Raw genomic sequence first — 12,094 nt, 5'->3', positions numbered from 1 at the left:
GAATAACTCCAGTGGATTACCTGCACATGTGATTTGGCTCAGAGTTTCACACCGGATGCATTTTTCTTTTTTCTTTTTTTGACACATTTGTTTAGCCGCCGAACTGGCATTAAGAAAGAACAGATTGTGCCCCCTCCCTTTCCCCCTCGAGGGTGGACATAGGGAGCAGTTTGCCAACTCATGCTTAAGGACATGTGAATAAACCTCTCTGCCCATTGAACTAAACCCACACCTCACAGCTGAGTAGTCCTTAAATATAAAAAGGGTAATCTAAAGTCTAAAGTGACGTTACCCTCTGAAAACAGACTGACCTTGGTCTGATTTCAGTTTTCCCTGCCGACATTCATCTTTTCATCACTTTTTTCATCTTGTCGGCCGTTGAAAAGCCCAGGCTTGTTGTCATCCTGAGCCGGCGGAGAGCAGCAGGCAGCACCTGTCCTGTGTTTGCCGAGTGTCTCAGAGTGTATTTGCTCTTTGATAAATGACGATGGTAATGACACTTTAACAATGAGTGCATTAGCGTTAGGCCAGACGTCACATTAGCGGTCTGCAGCCACAAACAGTCGCGGTGTCTGCTGAAGGCATCATCATCACCGCTGCCATTACGGACAATAACAACAACAGCAGCTGCTGCATTGTTTCTGTGGCTGATGAACTGAGAGCGGTTTTGTTTACAAGGACATTTTTACTTAAAACAAACCAAAGCAACTTTTGCCTCTAGCTCATCTCCACTAGTGTCTGACGCCCCGGCCCTACAGCCCTGTGAAATGGATCGAATGGAATAACGCTAACTTGCTAACTGCTGACGTTTCAAGATGAAATGGTTCAAATTAGTTTGTTGTTTTCCCATCCACCATCATACATTTAAAAAAAAAAAAGTTCTCTATCATGTGTGTATACTGAGGGGGAAAAGAATAGAAAAGGATATTTGCAGTAGTTTGTCATTGTGGGTTTTTTTTTATTAGTTTATGTGGGGTTTTTTAAATGCAAGGGGGGGCAATGCAATGCCCTCCTACCCCCGCCCCCTCCTCGGACTGTCACTGCATCTCTGCAGGTGAGACCTACATCATAAACATAAAACATTATCTACGTGATTAAATTGTTTTAAATTAATTAATTATTAATTATTATTTTTTTAAAATACATATTTAAATAGCAACCTAAAATTAAAAAATAAAACAGTAATTGAAGGATTTCTTTTTTGTTTTCGCTCTGCTGCAGCTACTCTATAAGCTGTTTCTTACTTGTCTTACAGGAGGAAAGCGGAGGCTGTGAGGTAATGGTGCAGGAGGAGGAAGCTGAAAGAGGAGGAAGAGGAGGAGGAAGAGGGTGGAGAGACAAAAGAGGGGGGAGAGAGAGGATGAGAGAGAGAAAGGGAGAGAGGTGTGGATATAGGAGAGGCTTCACACGGAGCATTGGCTGCAGACTCTCTTCTGCGCTTCACTCACCGCCTCTGTCGCTTCACAAGCAGCATCAGGTCAGTAACAACAAACCCGACCAACACACACACACACACACACGCACACACACACACGCAGTGTGTCTGGGAGAGTCGGAAATCATCGCGTTTTTATTTGTGATCTCTGATGTTGGATTGTGGCGCTGATCAGCTGATGTGTGTGTGTGTTTGGAGGATGGAGATGGAGTGTGTGTGTGTTTGCACCGGTCATAGGCGTGAACTGCTTCTGTTGCTCAGAGTGTGTTTGCGTCTGTGTGTGTATTTCACTCACCATAACAGGGTCACTGATCCTGTTTATTATTTGGAGCCTTCCAGCGGTACAGTGTGAAACGTGCAGCATCCACCACCACCTCTTCTTCCTCCTCCCCTTCTTCCTCCTCCTGCTGCCGATTGTTATCATCCTCTCCGCCAGGTGAAGGTTCATCTCCTCTCCTGCGCTGCTGTCCGACTTGCAGGTGACACAGGGAGAGGCAGCAGCCGGAGGAGGAAGATACTGGTGATGAAGGGACGATGAAGAGGCCGGCTTCGGCTCACCGCAGTCCCCTCAGCAGCTCTGAGCTGCAGCAGCAGCAGCAGCATCACTGCTGGTGATGGATGGTGGTGGAAAAGTCTGAATTATTTATAGCTGCCAGTGCATTGATTAGCTTTATGTAATGCACAGTTTAGGAGTGTATGTGCGCGAGCACACGATGCCTCCTGCAGACGAGTTCAGCCACCCTAAAGGATCGTTGCAAATCACACTGTGTGATAAGGATCCACTGAACCTGTGGTAGACACCAGGTCCAAAACCACTGACACCCAGCAGAAGGTGAATTTGTATCAATGCAATGTATTTTAAATAATAATAAAAATATATTAAGAGTTCCTTGAATAACCATCTGCATTGGATACTTGGTTTGACTGGTGGTTTTGATGGTTTCACAATTTACCAAATACCAAAATAATAAACAGAATAAATCAAATAAATAAATAAACGGACAGTTCTCCTTCGATTTAAAAAAAAATAGTCAGGCGCTAAATGTTGCAGTGGTATGATGTCACTTTATGTACACTATGTACTGTGTCTAACTCCATCTGACCTGCACACACTGCAATGGAAGGACAGCAGTAAAAATACAATCTCCACCAAGCAAATTCAAAATTGTTTGTAGTTTTAATTTTACATTTTAAACTACATAAATGATCAGCAGCTCATGACATCAGTTCTTAAGTGGAAAAAAAGGGAAATTTTTGCAAAATGTTTGAAAGAAAATATAAAGTAAAACTTGATCGGTTGGTCGTCTTTTTAGTCATCTCAGCTACGAGAATGTATTTGTAGAATGTTAACACTTTTTACACAGATAAAAATAAATGTCTGTTTTTCATGTGACATAAACCATTCCTTCTTAGAAGCTCACTGCACTGAGGACTGTAACTGTTCTAGCAGCGGAGTGAAAAGAAAGACAGAGGTTTTAATGGTTTCATTTAACTGCTCCCTGAAAGTGTTGCTGCAGTTTTCCACCTTGACTTTGTGTGATTGGGTTTTATACAGTACATGACTCACATCGCTGTACAGCTCCAGTGTCTCAGGGAGCTGGCACAGAAATAAACTGCTTTTTAAACAAACGGAGTTACAGTAAGTGAACTACTTGACCAACTGGAACGAGAAATTGTATTTATTTTTTCTATCACAACGCGCAGGATTTTCTTTTTTACTTCTTTTACAAATTTTAAATTCCTGTGTACCTGACTCTTGACTTTCCAAGTGACTAAAGTTTTTATTTAATTCCTAGAAGTCATATTTTTCACTAGTTTCAGCCAGTCCGTGGAATGAACAAATGCACAAGCGGCGACAGATCGCCAGCATCTCCAGGCCTGCGCTCCCTGCACTCACTATAGGTGTACGAATGTTAGAAGGTTAGGAGAGTGGAGGCTCGCCGCCTGATGGCAAAGCAATTAAATTGACTAACATTGATTGCACGACAACTTCCAAGTTGCTACACACACACACACACTGCCATGTGAAGCATCTATATTTACGTTGTAAACAAGGAGTGTAGTCATTGAATAACGTGAACAGCCAAGCAAAAAAAAACAAGACCTGTGATGTGAAGCCTTGCATCTAAGGACATTCATACACAGTCAGCCTTGACTAATTCACCATCTTGAAAATCTAAAAAGTAAATAATTACTTCTCGAAAAATAGTTTATGTCTGTATGTTTTTTTTTTTCTAGCTCGAAATAATTTCCAAGAGGAGGGTTTTCCTCATTTGTCTCTGCGTGTCCTGCACCTGCGCCAGTTCACTGCTAATGAAGGGGCTCATTAATCAGCCTATAAATCCATGACTCATCCAAATAACAAAAGGCTGAGTCACTGATGTCTCTGTTGCTCATTACATGTCTCACACCTGTGATAGATTTTACTGTTGTTCTCAGCAGATGAGTCATCCTCAAATATTTTCACACTTATTGTTTTTTTTTTCATGGCTGCCCAGATATGTAATGTAATTTGTTAGGAGAAGGCCAGAATAACCAGACGCCCATTTGGACCACAGGCTGTATACGAACTGAACTTGTGCTCTCTCCATTTGGCGTGAGACTCCAGTGGCTGTGACTGTACATACTGCAGCCACATGGATGTATCCTAATGGACGCTGTTGTCGATGTGTTCGTTTAGATACCATCCCCATGGCAACTGTTGTTAGTGAACCTCTCCGAGTATCTGTTCCATGTGAGTTTTCAGTATTTCTGCAGACACTTGCTCTTTCTCTCTCTGTCTGTCTGTCTGTCTGTCAAAACTTCAATAGAACAGCTGATGCTAGGAGCCACTGTTGCCCTGACAACGACCCTGTGGCACCTGTTGCCGTGGACATCTGTGTTAGCGTTCACCAGCCAACAACATTACAGCTGACATGGGAAAAAGGGAGCGGGGAACAGAGGGGCGGTGTGTTGTCGTGAGCGTGTCCTGAAAAGCTGATTGTGGTCTTGATCGATGAAGGCGTTGTTTTGAGACTTTTATCTACATTAAATATTACTACATATTACTCATTTTTTTACAAACCAATACAAACATTTTTTTCACCAAAAGGAATTGCACCGTTGGTAACAACTTTATAAACTTATCAACTTTCTTATATTTTTAAACGGTCAGAGTTTATTGCTCAGAGTTTTCTTTCACAAAGCTGTGTCTCTAAGCTCTAAGATTTATTGCTCAATCATCTGTGTAATGAATCCCACCAACCAGAATCCCCAGCTAATTAACTTCACAGCAGGTTCCAGCACCAAGTTAAACAACTTGTGGCCACCGTGCATGGAATCTGCCTTGGAGTAGTGCCCACTCACTTAATTCCAAATGAAAACCTGGAACATAATCAGAGGAAAATCAATGAGAGAATGAGACTCATTATCATCTTCACTTTTAGCCTCTGATCCCGGTTTAACGTCCGTGTGTCAGATCTGTTTTTTGTTGTTGTTCATTCTGTCAGTTGATGACAACAACAGCAGCTCATGATGTACAAGAGAAGCTGCATTTGGTCAAGACCGTGGAAGAGTTATGGCCAGAGATCAAGTATTAGTATATATAAATATAGACTAGAATGGGAAACAGCCACCAGGGGGCGACTCTGTTGGTTAAATTAGTAAGATTAGACGCCCAATTCAAGTTGCATTGATTCATGCGTTGTGTTTTCGTCTTTGATCATGGGCGCCCCAAAGGTGGGGGCTCTAAATGATATGATACTAAGTTGAATGGTTGTGGTTGTAAAAAATACCATTGAAATAGCATAGAAGATTCTTAGCGATGCTCCTGTCTTTGATCGTCAGGGTGGAGTGAGTGGGCGACAGGTGGGGTTTGTAATCAAGTTGCACTCCATATAGAGCTTCCTCCACGACAAAGATGCTGTCACAGCAGGAACAACGGACCATTAGCATTAAATTCGGAGCGGCGGGGTCGCTCTCTGCCCCGTGTCTACAGGAAGCAGAAGAGAGTTTAAAAATAAAATGCCATCACAGTCTAGAGTCTGAGAGACGCCCAGTGTACAATGTTATCATTATACCAAGAGGAAACGAGCCAGTTGTGAAGCATGCTGAGAAACCTGGCGTGATTTCTGAGGCAATTTGCTTAGTCAGCAACTTTAATAATTACATATGAGTCATGCTGCTGAAAAACAAAAGTCCAAGTTTGCAAAAGTAGATGTTTATGTGAAAATACATTCTTAAATTCACATAAATTGTTCCTTCTTAGGTGAATTAGGTGATTTAGTAGTAAACACAGACAGTAACTGCATCCAGAACAACTGCGTATCAAACAGGAAGATGATTCTACAGCAAGTTGAATAATAATATCTCTATAAACATTGTTGTTTTGTAAATAAATAGATTGACAGAGATGATCATTACCAGTCAGGACCTAAAGCCCTGACTGATGGAAGTTAAACTGCCCTTTAAAAAGATTCTAACACACAAAGTAGTTAATTTAATAAATGAATAAAATAAATGCTTCTCCCTGCTGCTTTATTTAATTTCTTTTTCTTCAGGACAGCTTTCGATCTAATATTTAGCGTTGTCGTTGAGCAGCTGGCAAATGCAGCCAATTTCCTGCCCACCAACACATTCACAGCGTCACCGCCCACACTCCCAGCATGCCGCTGGCCACTTACCACTGCTCTCTTAACCTAGATAGAGTGGAAGGGGGGAGGGGTTGTTGTTATTGACAAGAAAGAAAATACAAAAAAAAATAAAATAAAAATCCTGTTCTTTAATAATTTTTGAAGTTTTGATTTTAACCTCAACTTTGACCCTTTGCTTCTCTCACCGCCAGCAGTTCAGCCGCTCGGACGGGATTGGCACTGAGTTCATGTTTCACTGGTCTATCTGTACTCTTCTTTAGCGATCCATTCTTCCATCCATCCCTCCGTTCATCCACCTCTCCATCCTTAAAACAGAACTGGACGTCTCTGTACGTAGCAGTCAGTGAACCGGCAGTTGGTTATTGAAGTAACTGAGTTGATTTACAATATCAAATACTTTTACTTCCATTTCTCTTCCTGACTTCTCTCTCATAGCTTTTCTTAATTTTCTTAGAGAGAGAAAATAGATATGCAGTTGGGAGGGTTAATACAATTGTTCATAGTGTTTGATTGACAGCTAGATTATCCAGCCAGTGCTGAGATATTCAATCACAGAAATCAATTATAAATATTCAACCTTCAATTCATAAGCCATAATTACTTTTCTTTTCTTTTTTGTTAACGCCCTCTCCTGCCCTCCCCAGTCGTTCTCTTCTCGTTTCTCTTTATTATCTCCATTCCTCTGTCTCTCCTCCCGTCTTCCATTGACCCCCATCCCCTCATACTCTCGTTCTTCCTTCATCCACTCAGTGAGAGACAATTAGACGAACACCTCACTGGTGATTTATAGCCTGCTTCCTTCCGCCTTCCATCCTCTGTCGCCAGAGGGGAGGACGGGGGAGGTAGGGAGGAGTGTGACCATGGTGTCCGCAGCTACATGTAGAGTACAGGAAGGAGCTGGAGCCTTATTGGCGTCTTTACTCTGCTGATTCTGGTGAGGTCACAACAGTGAAATCTGTCACGAGCGGTAAACCATCAATATGCTTTTACAGGCTTTCAGTCTGTGTCAGACATGTACTGTATTTGAACCTTTACCAGTACTGATAATTAATATGTTACCCATGTGGTGATAAGGGAAGTATGTGCAGTGACCGACGGGTAATATTGACAAGCAGCACGACGAGTACATAGAGTACTTTTATTTTTATGTAAAACTTGACATTTGCAAAGTGACAGCCATGTTGATGAGTGATGAAGAAAGGTGGAGGGTGAAAATGATAGAGTGACCTACAACATGACTGCCTGAACGGCCGTCTGATGGGTGGATGGACGGCAGGTATATGGTAATGGTATATGGTTGACTGAATGGAGCGACGGACGGACGTGTGTAGAGACGATGACATTCTAGACGAAGGCAAATATTCAAATATCTGTTTACAGTGAAATGTCAGGAGATGAACGCAGCCTGAGTGTCTTTGTCTCTTCCATCTTTTGTCCACCGGCTGAATGAGTTCCCTTTTCAAATATCACAGTTTGAGCCCCACTATCAAACATGCTGGTGCAGACCACGAATGAAAGACAAAAATACAACAAGCACGATCAAACAAATACAAATAAAAATCTGAACAGATAACACAACTACCAAATTGACAAGGAAGGTATCATACATTAGAACAGACAGAGATAAAAGAAAGGGACGTTTACGACCGTGAGTGTAGCATTTAGCTCGTTTGCCATTTTTTTGTCTAAATATTTTCTTCATTCTGTGCCCTTTTTGGTCACGTAGTCAGAGCAAAGCAAAGGAAACGGAGGTCAGTTGTTAGGAAGACAAACGAGCAGCTGTTAATCACACACTGTTCACTCCAGCCTCCATTTCCTGCTTAATCTGTTAAAATGACTGCTCATGTTCCCTTAATCTTCCTCGAATACAGCAATTAGCACAAAGTTAAGCAGTGGCTTTGAAGAAGGATCAGGTGACGGACAGTAAACACCTGATGAATAGAAATTAATGCCCGTGCAGCGGCGGAGCTGTGAGACGGGGCGCAGTATTGATTTCAGTGTTTGTCGTCTGAACAGATGGTGGAGTGAACACTCTGTACTGTTGCACATAATTGCACCATTAATTACATAATATTCAACACATCGCTGCCAGGGAGTCTGAGCTGCAGCAACAGAGCAGTTTCTCAGTTTACTCACCTTCTTTCCGAGTACTCTGTAGAAACAGCATTTGAACAGTTTCCCAAAACGTTCAAATTCATTTGACCAAGTTCATTTTCTTCCTGATGGAAAGTTATGGATACTTTCAGATAAAGTGACTTTTATAGTTTTTTTTTTCATAAAATACAGTATGTATATATATTTTTTTGAAAAATGTTTTATATGTATTATATTATATATCATATATTTTATATATATTTATGTATTATATGACAAAAATAGCATATCATTTTCATATGGTGTAGCACTTTTTCTAGCAGCTATCATCCAAAGGCAAACCAAGAAGATTGTTCTGACTGACCAATAACATGAAAACTAATTTTTACATCCCGTAACCCGGTAGCAGATAAGCGGATGAAAATGGATGGATGGATTTAAAGGTTTTGGAGAGACAACACTAAGTAACATTGCAATATTTATAATAAATAATAAAACATGTACTCATGTCAGCTAGGCTAAAAACAAATGTTTAGTTAAAAAAAGTAAAATAGTAGATGGAAAAGTAGGGAGAACCAAGATGGCTGTCGTGACCATTGAAATTACAACTAAATTTTACATGACAATCAATCACTCTGTCACCAGCAGGGAGACAGTCCTATAATAGAACATCACATTAAAATGAGTTAAAATTAGCTGCCTTCAACAGGCGAGGAGGCTCAGTCACTTTTAGAGAAGAAAAATGAGATGCAGTCATGTATGCCTCCATGGCCTTGCAGTCTGTGCTAAGGGAATAATTTATCACCAACTAAGTCACATGAATAAATAACAACGCCAGCTCTGCCCGGCAGACCTGAGAGCGAGGCCTGGCGTTAGCAGCTCATCATTAATTCATGCACCAACGTCTCTGGATTTTTTTTTTCTCTGTCGTCGCTGACTTTTGCGTCATGAACATGTCATTATGCAGTGTTTCAGTCATGACATACAAACACACACATTCACTAAATCAAAAACCTTTTTTTTTAATTTTCATGGCTGGTAACAATGTGTCTTAGACAAAATTTAAAAAGATAAACTGCCAAAATATGAAATTTATATACATTTTTATACATTTTTGTTGAATTTATTAAAGTTGCTGAAAAAAAGTGCTTTAACATACTTGCAACTATCCATAGGGATCCAATTTAAATAATAATAACAATAAAAATAGTCTTATAGTACTGCAACATACTGAAGTTTTTCTACATATGTTTTTTTTTTTTATGCCAAAATCCTATGTTTGCATTTGAACACAGCAGCAGTGAAGTCAGACTAACCTGAGGTCAGGGTTAGAAATCTATTGTGGATCATTGGTCCCTCTCACAGTATCGATTTTCCCAAACAGGTCTTGCCAAGTGTCCTCAGGGTCAGCTCATCAGGCAGAGGGTGAAAGGCCCACTGAGGCCAATGTGTGTGTGTGTGTGTGTGTGTGTGTGCTCTGTTATTAACATCCACCCTGGAGAACTGGTTAACGGGGACAGGAACTGTTTTACCTGTGATTTATGGTCTCCAGGTGCAGCTCTATGTCATGCTGCTCTCTGCTCTCGAACACTTAGATGACACACGTTGAAGTTTTATTCTACAAAAGACAAAGATCAGTCTATATGAACAAATCACATACTAAAATATAAATAATAATATATGTCTTAGACTTACTTAACTTAGTGTCCAATGCTTCTTGTTTTTCTATGATGGCAAACAGAGACATTTTTGTTTCCCTCCTTTATTCCCCAGTGTGTTTTTACTTTGCTGTTTGATTAACATTAGTGACAAAAACCTCCCACGCGAGGCAGCACATCAAGGCAGTACTTGATACGTGTCACTTGTTTTAATTTTTATTTTCTTACCAAATAAAACCCATTGAAGACACAGACCTTTGGCCTTTAAACTACAACAACAATAACAACGAATAATAACTACATATATTCCATTCAGTTCTGTGCCTGCAGTAAAGGACATGTCGCGTTTGAACAGCCTCCCTCTAATTTCTCTCCACTTCTTTCGCTCTACAACACATTTCCATCGCCTGTCACACACACGTTACACTGACACACTCTGTCCAATCCGTTTGCCTTTTTTCCTTGAGCTGCTCCCATCCACTTGCCCAGCCATGAAACTCGGTGAAAACAACTTCCAATTAAGTGGATAGGATCAGCGCGCCGTCCTGTGCAGCCCTGATAACATTATCCCACATCATGCACTGCTGCCTGCGTCTGGATTATGAAATTAAAAAAAGACGTAAAAGAAGAAATGGTAGAGGACGAAGGGCTGCAGTAGCTAGAGGATGGGAATGGATGAAGAAGAGGAGGAGGGGTAGGGGAGGTTGCCCCTGGGTGCCACTGTCAGAGTCTATGGAATATCAGGCTGTGTTTGGTGAAAGGCAGGGTTATGTAAAGCCGCTCCGCTCTTATCAACGGGCAGGATGAAGAAAGTTCAGTCTGCTTGGAGAGCGGCTTCTACTCAGCCAACAATCACTGATAAGTTCATATGTAACCAGCGGCTGTTAGCTGAACCGGCTCCGGGTGTTAGGCTACGATTACCTGTAACAAGTTCAAGCTGGAAGTATTTGGCTGAAGTCGCTCTCGGGCTGATGTCTCAGTTTGCAATACAAAGTGTGTCCTGTCGTAAATCTAAAATATATACGCTTCAGCTTATTGTATTATTATTATTGTTAATGTTTACGTCTTTTATCCTTTTTGGTAAAAAATAAAAATAAGAGTAAGGGAAACAAGATAACCTGATTAAAAGGGTTATTCCCATAAAATAACAAGAAAGAGAGAGCGATAGAGAGAGAGAGAGAGAGAGAGAGAGAGATGGTGTGTGTGTGCTTGTGTGAGTGTGTGATGGGGGGCGGGGGGCAGCAGAAAACCTTCCTTTTCTTCCACTAGTGTGTGTCCTGGAGTCTGTTTCTATAATGACTATGGAAACTGTTCTGCTGCCAGTCCAAACAAAGACCAGAGGCCACACACACACACACACACACACACTCACACTCACACACACACACAAAACACTCATGTTTGTAAACACATAGAAAATACCCCCCCCCCCCCCCCCCCCCCCCCCTTCATTCCACTCATCCTTTGTTGTCCTCGGGCTTAAAGGAGACATTATACAACAGTAATAATCTACAAAACTGAACAATGACCTCGACCTTTGACCCAGGTGTGATGTTTTCAAACATTCTGATAAAGACTCAAAATCTGTCCTTCTGGTCCATTCTTATCTAATTCTATCCATTAAAATATTAGCTCAGCGTTCTAGCCTAGCTCAACTCTATCACCTCGTCCTCAGCTTCCTGTCTCTCAGATATTGTCCTGTCCATACATCACAGCTGTCTTATGAACCTTAGCATCAAACCTTATTGCTATAATCCTGTCACACATTTCTTTTTTCATCACATAAAAAAAAACATGTTAAAACCAAACAAAAACTCTCTCTCCTCTGATGTCTTTGTCTTCTTGACAAAAATGTATACATTTACGATGCATAAATCAAAAGTCTTTGAAAGACCTGATAGTGGACATTTATTTTAATGCTTTGACGATTCATGTACCGGTTCAATCTCACACATCTTCTGCACCCTCACAAGATGAAGTGAGCAGCGTTTGTGCTCGCTCCTACTCCTACCCTGCATCATCCATGTGTGTGTGGGGCAGTGAGTGCTATTGTGTGTCTGTGTGTAAATAAAAATGCAGCGTCTTGCTTGGTGAAGCGCGCAGTTGCAGTTACAATTGGATGCTGCTCCTTGCTCGGCCTCATCTCTCTTGCGCGTCCCAATCTGACGTCCCATCACATCGCTTCCTGTCCTGATTCGGCGCCAACAAATATTGGTACAGGAAGATTACAGCTGGTGCCTGGGGAACAGAGCAGAGTTCTGCCTGTCACGGTTCTC

General features: G+C 41.4%; 1 protein-coding gene across 1 annotated transcript in view; it reads left to right on the top strand.

Annotated features, from left to right (window-relative positions):
• The first annotated feature begins 1,266 nt into the window (after window positions 1–1,266).
• Window positions 1,267–12,094, top strand: part of LOC103391089 (complexin-2) — a 25,596-nt gene continuing 14,768 nt past the window's right edge. The window contains exon 1 of the mRNA XM_008327223.3: window positions 1,267–1,477. The gene's annotated coding sequence lies outside the window, so the exon portion shown is untranslated. The remainder of the gene's footprint in view (window positions 1,478–12,094) is intronic.

The sequence above is a fragment of the Cynoglossus semilaevis genome, chromosome 15 (assembly GCF_000523025.1).
Source record: "Cynoglossus semilaevis isolate Cse_v1.0 chromosome 15, Cse_v1.0, whole genome shotgun sequence".
NCBI classification, from domain to species: Eukaryota; Metazoa; Chordata; class Actinopteri; order Pleuronectiformes; family Cynoglossidae; genus Cynoglossus; species Cynoglossus semilaevis.
Note: the sequence above shows the minus strand (reverse complement) of the source record. Positions and strands in the feature narration are given on the sequence as shown.